This window comes from Dipodomys spectabilis, unplaced genomic scaffold (genome assembly GCF_019054845.1).
Source record: "Dipodomys spectabilis isolate Male_0828 unplaced genomic scaffold, ASM1905484v1 ptg000067l, whole genome shotgun sequence".
Lineage (NCBI taxonomy): Eukaryota > Metazoa > Chordata > Mammalia > Rodentia > Heteromyidae > Dipodomys > Dipodomys spectabilis.
The window spans coordinates 6,822,140-6,831,829 of NW_024870744.1; positions in this window are offsets into that span (position 1 = coordinate 6,822,140).

Here is a 9,690-nt window from a genome sequence, read left to right on the forward strand (position 1 = left end):
CTGGCCCTGGGAAGTTCTTCCACTTACCAGGGCACTTGGCTGAAGTCCCTACCTGATTAGGAGTACCCCACCCTTTTCAAGCACGTGCCAGTTTGAAACCCAGGGTTCCAACTCCTTGTGAGAGAATAAAAGCAACTCACAGACAGACCCCACAGGCAACCATTTGGTTCTCTTGCTTTTTGTCGGCTTGTTTTTCATGAGAACCAGAAGAGCCAGGCTGCAGATTATCCACCCCTGCAGGTCTCCACAGAGGCAGCCTGGCAATCCACCAAGGTGGGCAGCTGCGTGATCCATGGACTAAAGTAACAGTGGAGGGAAGGAGCCGGAGGAGAGGGGCCATCCCAGAAAGGTGTCTCTACCTTCTGGCCTCCAGTCCTTCCTGAGTCCCACCCCTCAGTGGGGAGCATACCCTACCCACAGAGCCCTCTCCTTGCAGGCCTGAGGCCAAATACCACCTCCTCCCCCTGCCTCAGAACAGGGAGGTACAAGGAACAGAGTCCTTGCAAGTCCTTCCAACTTCTTGGGCAAGAGACTTGGCCTCACTCTGCCTCGGTTTCCTTGCTGAAACATAGGGGACTGGTAGAGTTGTCAGGAGGACTCAATGAGGTAACAGGTGCGGGCACACAGAAAGGACTTGGTTCTCATTTGCCAGTGGGATGGCCACCAGCAGGGAGAATCCTGTGGGTCTGCTTTCCCACTGGCCGGGGTATAAACTGCGGCCACTCTGGGACCTCAGTGCTGGTAACAATCCCAGCTGGAGGGTGTCTGCTCCACTGTCATGGAGACCATGCCTCCTAGGCTGGCTCTCTCCTATGTCCGATAGACCCTAGCAACACTAATTGGACCTCCACTGTTGCACACAGGCTCTGAGAAGGGCCTGCAGGCAGGCTGCTAGTACTAGGCACCAATGGCTGGCAGTCACATCTCTTCCCAATATTATACAATAGCTAAAGTCAACCACAGCAGTATTCACACCATAGCAATCCACAGGGTGCTCACACCACAGCAATCCATGAGAATATTCACACCACTGCAACCCCCAGGATGTTCACACCACTGCAACCCATGGGAGTGTTCACACCAGAGCAAATGCAGTGAACACAATCACCATCAGCCATGAATGCGTCCCCAGCACAGCCCTGGTTGCTGATCTGGGTCCATCTTTCTAACACCCTGGCAGCCGTGGCCCAGCCCTGAGGGAAGGAGGAGAGCAGGGTCTCCCTGCCGCCCCGCCCTGAGCGGCAGCCTGGATTTCCCAAGGAGCAGCCATCTGCTCTCAGCAGAAGCTGTCCTTCCTACGCAGCTGCCACCAGGTATTTGACAGGCTGTCACACAGGAAAGGAATTACTGCATGGGCGCAGAGAGGGGAAGAGACCCCACAGAGACTCCACAGGTGGCTGGTGGGAAACAGAACCCCACAGCCTTCCCATGCCTGGGTTTCTCACCTAAGGGCCCCTCCAAACCCCAAACCCTGCTCACCTTTGGAGCGAGGGACGGTCACTGGAATTGAAGACGCTCCTTGGTCGGCTGCTGGCCGTGTCTCGTCCCCCTGTCCACCGGATGCCCTCACCCTCCTGGGAAACAGAAGCCAGGCAGCCTGGACGGGCCACATCCGCAGCAGTGCAGGAGCTGCTCCGAGGTGAGCTGCTAACTGCCAACCCTCTCTACTACCTCAGAAACGCCTAAGAGGCAGTCATATGCCCCACCACCATAACGAAGATTTGCTGCCCCTGCCCTCGGTGGGGAGGAAGCTGAATTCACAAAGGGTCAAACTGCTGGCTATCCTTCGGGCCAGCAACTCCACTTCCTCGATGCAAAAGATGCTGCTTGGTTGTGTTTGCCTTTTGAACAAATCCAAACAAATAATGCTGCTTACATTTAAAGCTGGGTTGACCCGCAATATTTTGAGCAAACCATGCTCCTATTTGCCTGAAATAATGATGAAGTTGATGTCATACGAAGATGCTGGGTGCTGTGCACTTAGTTTAGATGGTGTTTCATCCGCGTTGTGTCTTCTGCACTTCGCAAGGAACTCGTGAGAATAGAAAGGCGTGTGGATGCCAGGAGCGGCCCCGAATCAGCTCTGCTGGGTGTCACAATGCTGAGACAAGCGCTCTAGGCTCCTGCCACTGCCAGCATTTCTTTTCCCGTATGGAACAAAACTCATAGCATGGGACCAACGGTAGATTCTGAAACACAAGCGTCTCTTCTGTGCCAGGCCCTGTGCAGGTCCTTGAGACGCAAAGCCACATTGCGACAACCCTGAGACACAGAGGCAGATACGCCCGCACCGGCCACGCATGGATCCAGAAGACCGGAAAGAAGGAGCAACCACTGGGGTGGACCTGAATCTCTCCAGCCCCATGGCTGTGCTCCAGTTCCAGACTCTAGCTCCTATCGCAGGTGACTAGCCAGGCTGGATCTGGGGTCAGAGGCCCCCCATTCCTTGTTAAGAAGGAAAGCACAAGCCAGGCACTGGTGGCTCAGGCCTGTAATCCTAGCTACTCAGGAGGCTGAGACCTGAGGATCGCGGTTCAAAGCCAGCCCGGGCAGGAAAGTCTGTGAGACCACAGAAAACCAAAAGTGGTGCTGTGGCTCAAGTGGTAGAACGTTCACCCTGAGCTGAAGAGCTTGGGGACAGTGCCCAGGCCCAGAGTTCAAGCCCTATGACTGACAAAAAGAAGGAGGAGGAGGAGGAGGAAGAGGAGGAGGAGGAGCAGGAGGAGGAGGGAAGCACAGGCCATGTTCAGATAACTAGCTAGTGTGATTTGGGGAGAAAGGTTTGCCTAGTCCTGAAAGGTGGCTTCCTTTCCCTCTTCTTCCTCAGAATGAGTTTGCTGTTCCACAAAGACGTTGCCACCTCACTGGCTGGGTCAAGGGAGGTCCTCACAGGAAGGGCTGTGTGCAGTCATGCTGGGCAGCAGGCAGCTAGAGGAGTGGGCACAGCACTCCTTCCTGGGCAAGAGAGGGCAAGTCCGCAAACAGGGCCAGCAGTGACGGAGGAGCAAGAGTCATGCAGAGGCCAGGGCCGGTAGATGCTGAGTGGGACAGGGTTCTGGCCAGGGCGGGTTTCGGGCATGTGGGGTCAGGGGGCGCGGCTTTGGAGCAGGACGCCAAGACAAGCCTGGGTGCGCCATCTTTCCGAGACAGCCCAGTAGCTGCTGTCGGGTTTCTGGGTGTGGGTGGCTTCCGCACAGTCCGCAGCCCTTCTGTCATAATGAGACACAAAGACAGACCAGGCCGCCGTGCCGCTGGCTTCCTTCTGTCCTTCCTGTAGAGTTTGCAGAGAGAATTTGAGGGTCCAAAGGGCAACACCTTCTCCATACTGCGGCAACCTCTGAGCAGTCTGGGACACCGTTGAACCAGCTCCTCCGGGGCGATCCTGGCTTATTGTGTGACCCTGAACAACCTACTTGTCCCCTCTGACCTTTAGCTTCTACCCACTGGGTTTGGTGAGACAGTTCCTTCCCACCCTGAAAGCCTCCCATGCCCAGCACAGAGACCTTCTCTGCTCGCTGGGGGTGTGGACCTGCCCAGAGATGGGGCCCAACCAGCTCGGTGATTCCTTAACATGCTGGGCAATGGTTGGAAAAATATCCTCCACCTCCAGACAGCATCAGTCTGGGTAATTTCCCAACAGAAAGACAGCTCACAGGACAGCCAAGAGCCGGGTTCTTGAAAATGAATCAGGCGGGGTTGGCTGGAGTCGGGACCTCGGTTTCTACACAACCGATGCTTTCTGTCCATTCAGAACTTGCAAATCTGCTCTGTTCTCTTGAGTTCTGGAAAATTCATCAGTGTGACCCAGAGGAGGGCTCTGTAGTTTGACAGCACAGCCCCACCCCGCCCCGCCTCTTCATCTGGCCATCACCACCAAGGGCCTTCCAGAAGGACGCAGGGTCACCGCTGGCCTCCAGTCCAGGGCCAGCCACTGCCACATGACCACATGTAATTGGCAGATGATGACAAATTGCTTGGGGTCCCCATTCAGACTCCAGATCTCTAAGGAGTATCAGCAATGGAGCAGCTCCAGTACCAGGTATTAGAGCCACAATGTGGACAAGGCACAGCCCCTCGTGTGGTTGGAGTTCAACTTGGGGGACAACCACCAGTTTATCAGCAGTGCAAAGGGGGACAGATGTGCCCCCGGAGAGGCTGAGTGTGTCCCTGGGCAGAGAAAGGCAGGGGGAGAGCGTGGTGAAGAGGAGGAGGGGGAGAAAGAGGAAAGAAATGAGAGAAGGGGAGGAGAGAAAGGGGAGGGAGAAAGGCAGGGGAGGAATGAGAGGGAGGCAGGGAGGCAGGGGAGGGAGACAGAGAGCCAGGGAGGGGAAGATGGAGGGAGAGAAGAGGAGAAACACCTGTGTTTCAAGGTATAAAAGCTGAATAGAAGTTCACATTGTGGACCGCATGTAAAAAAGAGCCTCTGGGTCTGCACCCAGACCATCCAGAGGCCGGAGCAGCTGCTGTCAATGAGAGAGGGATTGCCGGCCATCAGCCATGTGAGCCTTGTCTCCCAGCCCTCATTAAGATGAATGAGTCGGGTTCCTGGTGTGCCTCGGCTCCTCAGGACCCAAGGCCTGGCACAGGGCATCCTGAGAGGGTACCCTGAGATGGACCAGTGCAGAGCCTCCTCAGTGCCAAGCTAGCACGTTCCAGCGGATGCTTTGAGCCCACCACCTGCCTGACTGGCTCCAGGGCACACCTCCGGCGTCTGCTCAGGATATGGCCCGGCCTCGATGACTCACTGACTCAATGACCCGCGTTACTTCACGTGAGGACCTGTGTGGCCTTTGCGTGGCGCTCCCCCACCTGACACTGTTGGCCTGGGGGCCTCCTGGTCCTTGGGACGGGCAGCAGCTCCCGGCCTCTGCCCGCTGTGCGGCCCCCTGCCTCCCGTCAGGAGTGTCTTCCCACAAGGCCATGCTTTGCCCTCATACCTCAGATGGTGTACCTCAATACTAGGGTCAGCCCCGGCAGTTTTTATTCCAGGGTACAGGAAGCCCAGCCCTCTCTCAGGCCCAGGAAGAATATCTAAGAAGAGGGAGGGGCCAGCCACACAGGAAACAGCTGGGTTAATTAGCGCCCGTGCAGGAAAAGCCATCCGTGTGTGGCAGAGGGCAGGAGAGCATGGCTTCTCAGAACCCACCCATTCCATCAGTCTGGTGACACCAAAGAGATCTCCCTCCAGGAAGCCAAGGGCTCTCCAAGCTGGATCCACAATTCTGCTATTCTTTGCAAGTGCATGAAACCACCTAAGACACCTTGCCCAGAGGAGCCTGCCTGCTGGGGACCGGGCACCCTATTTATAGTGCCACCTTGGGCTTCTTAAGATGGCAATTTCATGCCAATCCATAGGCCTCTCTTTCCAAACTGGTACTTGCAGTCGGGGGCAAAGGAGAGCCAGGAACCAAAATTGCCGGACTCCATCTGGGGGTGCTGAAGTTGAGATGCAATTAGGGTCCCAGTGGGTAACAGCCTGGCTCAGCTGTGGGCACGGGGACAGACCCCAGGCGGCACGGGTGAGCAGCCTCTGAAAGGGCATGACAGGGCCTTGGCAAGCACGGCCAGTCCCAAGCCAGGCTAGTGGCAAGGACTCAAGCAGAGGCCCAAGGCCCTGACGGAGACCCGCATGCGTCTCACGGGGCGAAGCTCAGGCTCTGCCTCAACACTCTGCAGGCTTGTTTTTGTTTTGCTTTGGGAAGGGGTGCGGGGTGGACACCATTCCCACCTGGAAATGTCCCAGGAGCCTGCTCTCGATCCTTCACAGCCTTTGTTAGACACAGACTTCCTGCCAAGGACCCTTTGTACATCTGAAAAGCTAAGTCTTCCCTGCTAGCCCCACAGCAAGCACACTATACAGAAATACATGAGGTTGGGGGGACAGCAGAAGGGCCACAGACCCAGGCCAGGGGCCGGATCTCCACACAGTAGACCTCCCGGCCAGCAGCCAGCTGAGGGACTTGGAGATGTCCACCAGTACTCTGGGTCCACTTCCCTCTGCCACAAAGTGGAGATTGGATTGGAAGGTTCTAGTTTCGAATACGCTGTCTCCAGCCAGAGAGCTCTGCCCAGACCTCATCTCTTCCCAGTCCACCTCTCAGAATTCTCCCATCCCACAGAGCGAGTGGAAGGGACTTGGGCTGAAACACTCCTACCTCCCGACCTGGTTCTGAGGGCAGCCCACACCCCAGATGGGCCTACCTGGAGTGAAGCCAGGGGCACCTCGTGCCTGTCGGTTGGAGTGGCCCATTCGGCCCATTCGCCACCAGCTGAGCCACCTTTCGGGCCTCTGTCCTCTCCCGGAAGATTAGACCCAGTGTTTTCTCATTCTGCCCAGCTCAGGGCAGAACGCCCGATGTGGCCGTCCATCTTCCCTGAGGGCCCCTTCCCTTCACCTCCCCCACACCCCAGAGATCTGTGGAAAGCCCCCACCACATCGAGTCTGCCGCCTCATCCGGGCGATAGCGAGGAACATTTAAAACGTTGCCTGGATCCAAGTAGATTGTTTCTCCTACTGAAAGAAGCATCTCCACACACCAGCGTGGGCCACAGAGTGCACTACCTCCACCACACCCTCCCACACCTCCCCTCCACGCCCCTCGGGCTTTCCTCTCCAACCCTAACCCAGCCTGTCTTAGGCCCCTGAGGGTCTGGGTGGCACTGACAGATCCTGCAGCTGACCAGCTGCCCTCCTCACACACCTGGGATTCCAGCCTGACTCTGTGCAGCCCTCTGTCTGGGCGAAGGGACAGAGCCATGGGGACAGGGGTTGTGAGCACAGGCAGACTGGGCTTGAACCCCACTAACTAGTGCAGCCCCAATGCATGTAGGATGCAGAGCAAGGACCATCTACTACATGGGGCAGAGACCAAACCAGCCGGAGAGACACCGCAGTGGGTGAACACGGGCATACGGTGGGCGTCCACAGCTGGAAGCCCCAGCACTGTAAACATGCAGACTTCGCTGACCAGTGCCTCAGACTCCTGTGAAGCACGGCCTCTGCACCTGTGCCCTCCATCTGGGACCCAGGACCAATACCCAAGCCCCATCAGACCCCTCGAAGAAACCAGCCCACCCCCTACAAGATCACCCTGGGTTCCCCTAGCCAGGTAGGTCAGGGCTGGTCCCTTGCGCCCACCCTCATCACTGTGGAGGGAGCCAGCAGGCAGGCGTGTCTGCAGGGCCCCAGGAAGGGAAGTGAATGAGCTTTCAGACAAATACATGCCAATGAGTTTTAGGAAATGGAAAACATCAAATCCTCTCTCTGGCAAGAGAACCAAGAGAGGAGCTGAAGGACGCCAAGGAGCGTTCCGGCACTGGCCGCGGGCTCGGGAGCAGATGGCGGCGGCGGCAGCGGGGCAGCCAGCGCCTGGCGCTCCCTCCCCCTAACGCCACATGTGCAGGCCTGCAGGAAGCTCATAAAGGCGACCTGGACACAAGTGGGAAAGTGGAGCAGGAAATGGCCTGAGCGGTAGGAGAGAGGACTCCACACGCAGCCTACATCTGGGCCGGCGGGCTCCGGGAGCCAAGCACCAGGGTGGGGGGGGGGGCACCTGAGCTGTACCGGGGATGGAGGGGGAGACTGGACTAGCAGGCCACACACAGCAGAATAAGCTAACGCAGGGAGGGGGTGGGGGGGTTCAGATGGGAGCCTATCAAGGGGTGCGTGAGAAGGAGCCCCAGATGGAGAAGCAAAACTACAGCAGCAGAGGCTGACTGAGAAGCCCAGACAGGACAGCTGGGTCTCAGCAAGGTAGCTGCAGAGCTGGTCCAACACACAGTGGCACCTGAGCCCCCAAGTGAGTGGGGCTTGGACCAACAGGACCAAGTGCTGGTGGACAGACCTCTCTCTCTCCTTCTCTCTCTCTCTCTCTACACACACACACACACACACACACACACACACACACACACACACACACACACACACACACACACATAGCAGCTTTACCAAGGTCAAGAGCAGACCCTCACTCCTGTCTCATGAGACAACCCCAAATCTCCTCCCTCGGGCCTGCTGCACAGGCTGCACCCAATCTTAGAGGTGGGGCACACAGGCCTTTGCCTCAAGCCGAGACACAGAGGGAACTCCAGGCCAACCAGCCACTGTGAAAGAAGTTTGGGAAGCAATTAACATGTTTTTAAATGGTAGCTTTCAATACACTAGAAATCCAAGAGGTGAAAAGAAAGACAGGAAAATGCTGGTCTAAGTAATACCTTCAGAAAAACAAAAGGCTCTGGGTCCAGAGGGTATGCCTATGCTTGGATTTGAACTCAGTGCCTCATACTTGGCAGGCAGGAGCTCTTCTACTTATGTCACATCTCCAGCCCTTTTCATGTTGTTTACTTGGCTTTTTATTTTTTGTGCTGATTCTGGGGCTTGAACTTAACGTTTGGGCCTGAGTTTTTTTTTTTGTGCACAAGGCTAGCATTCTACCACTTGAGCCACAGCTCCATTTCTGGCTTTTATTTTTTTTTTGGTAGTTAATTGGCAATAAGAGTCTCACAGGCTCTCCCTCCAGGGTTGCCTTCAAACTATGATGCTCAGATCTCAACCCCTTGAGTAGCCAGGATTAGGATTATAGGCGTGAGCCAATGGAGCAGAGCTTTTCGTTGCTCGTTTGTAAGATGCAGTCTCATTTTATGCCTGGACCCTCATGCACTACAATCCATCTACTTGTGCCTCCCTTCTTCCACTGAGATGACAAGAAAGTAACACCACACTCAGCCACTGGTCCAGGGGCAGCCTTGTAAACTTTTCTGCCTGGGCTGACCTTGAGCCACGGTCCTGACATCTCTGCCTCACAAGTAGCTAAGATTACAGGCTTGACCTACCACACTTGTAGAGGCCAAAACAGTTTTATAAGTGAATTTTTTCAGACATTCTAGTCATTGTTTGAATTCTGCCATGCTACAAATATTTATTTCCAGGCACGGAAATGGCTACAAAAGGTGATAATTTTATAATTCAATTTATGGAGCTGTCCAATCTGACATGAAATCAGAAGTAAGAGCTAACATATTTATGAGCACAAACAGTTTGAAGCATTTATTCGTTGGCTAATATGAGTCTCATTTTTTTTGAGTCTCATTATTATCTCATCTCTTGAGAAGCAGCACAGAATGGGTAAATCACATCCCTAAGTCTGCACAGCTATAAGATAGCAGGAGCTGTGTACAGATCTGGAGGACAGATTGGCTCCTAAGTTCAGACAGAAAAGGCCCCCAAGAGATGGGAAATTTTTATATCCTGCTCTCAACAGTTAATACACAAGACCCAAGCAAGATTTGTTCCAGGTGTTTGTGGTAGGTATTTTGTTTTATTGTGTTATTCTGTGCCTGTACTGAGGCTTGAACTCAGGGCCTAGACACTTCTCCCTTATCTATTTTGCTCAAAGCTAGCGCTCTATAACTTCAGCCACACCTCCACTTGCAGGGTGGGTTGTTGTGTTTGTTGGTTGGTGGTGGTTAACTGGAGAGTAGAGTTTCCTAGACTTTCCTGCCTGGGCTGGCTCTTAACTGTGATCCTCAGAACTCAGTCTCCTGAGGAGCTGTGGTTATAGATATGAGCCACCAGCGCCCAATTTCCACCGTCTTTTGGCTCCCACTGTGGCTGTTGAGAAGTTAGGAGTCAACCCCACCGGCATTCCTTTGTGGGAAATGTGTCTTTGTTCTTTTTCTTATTCTTTT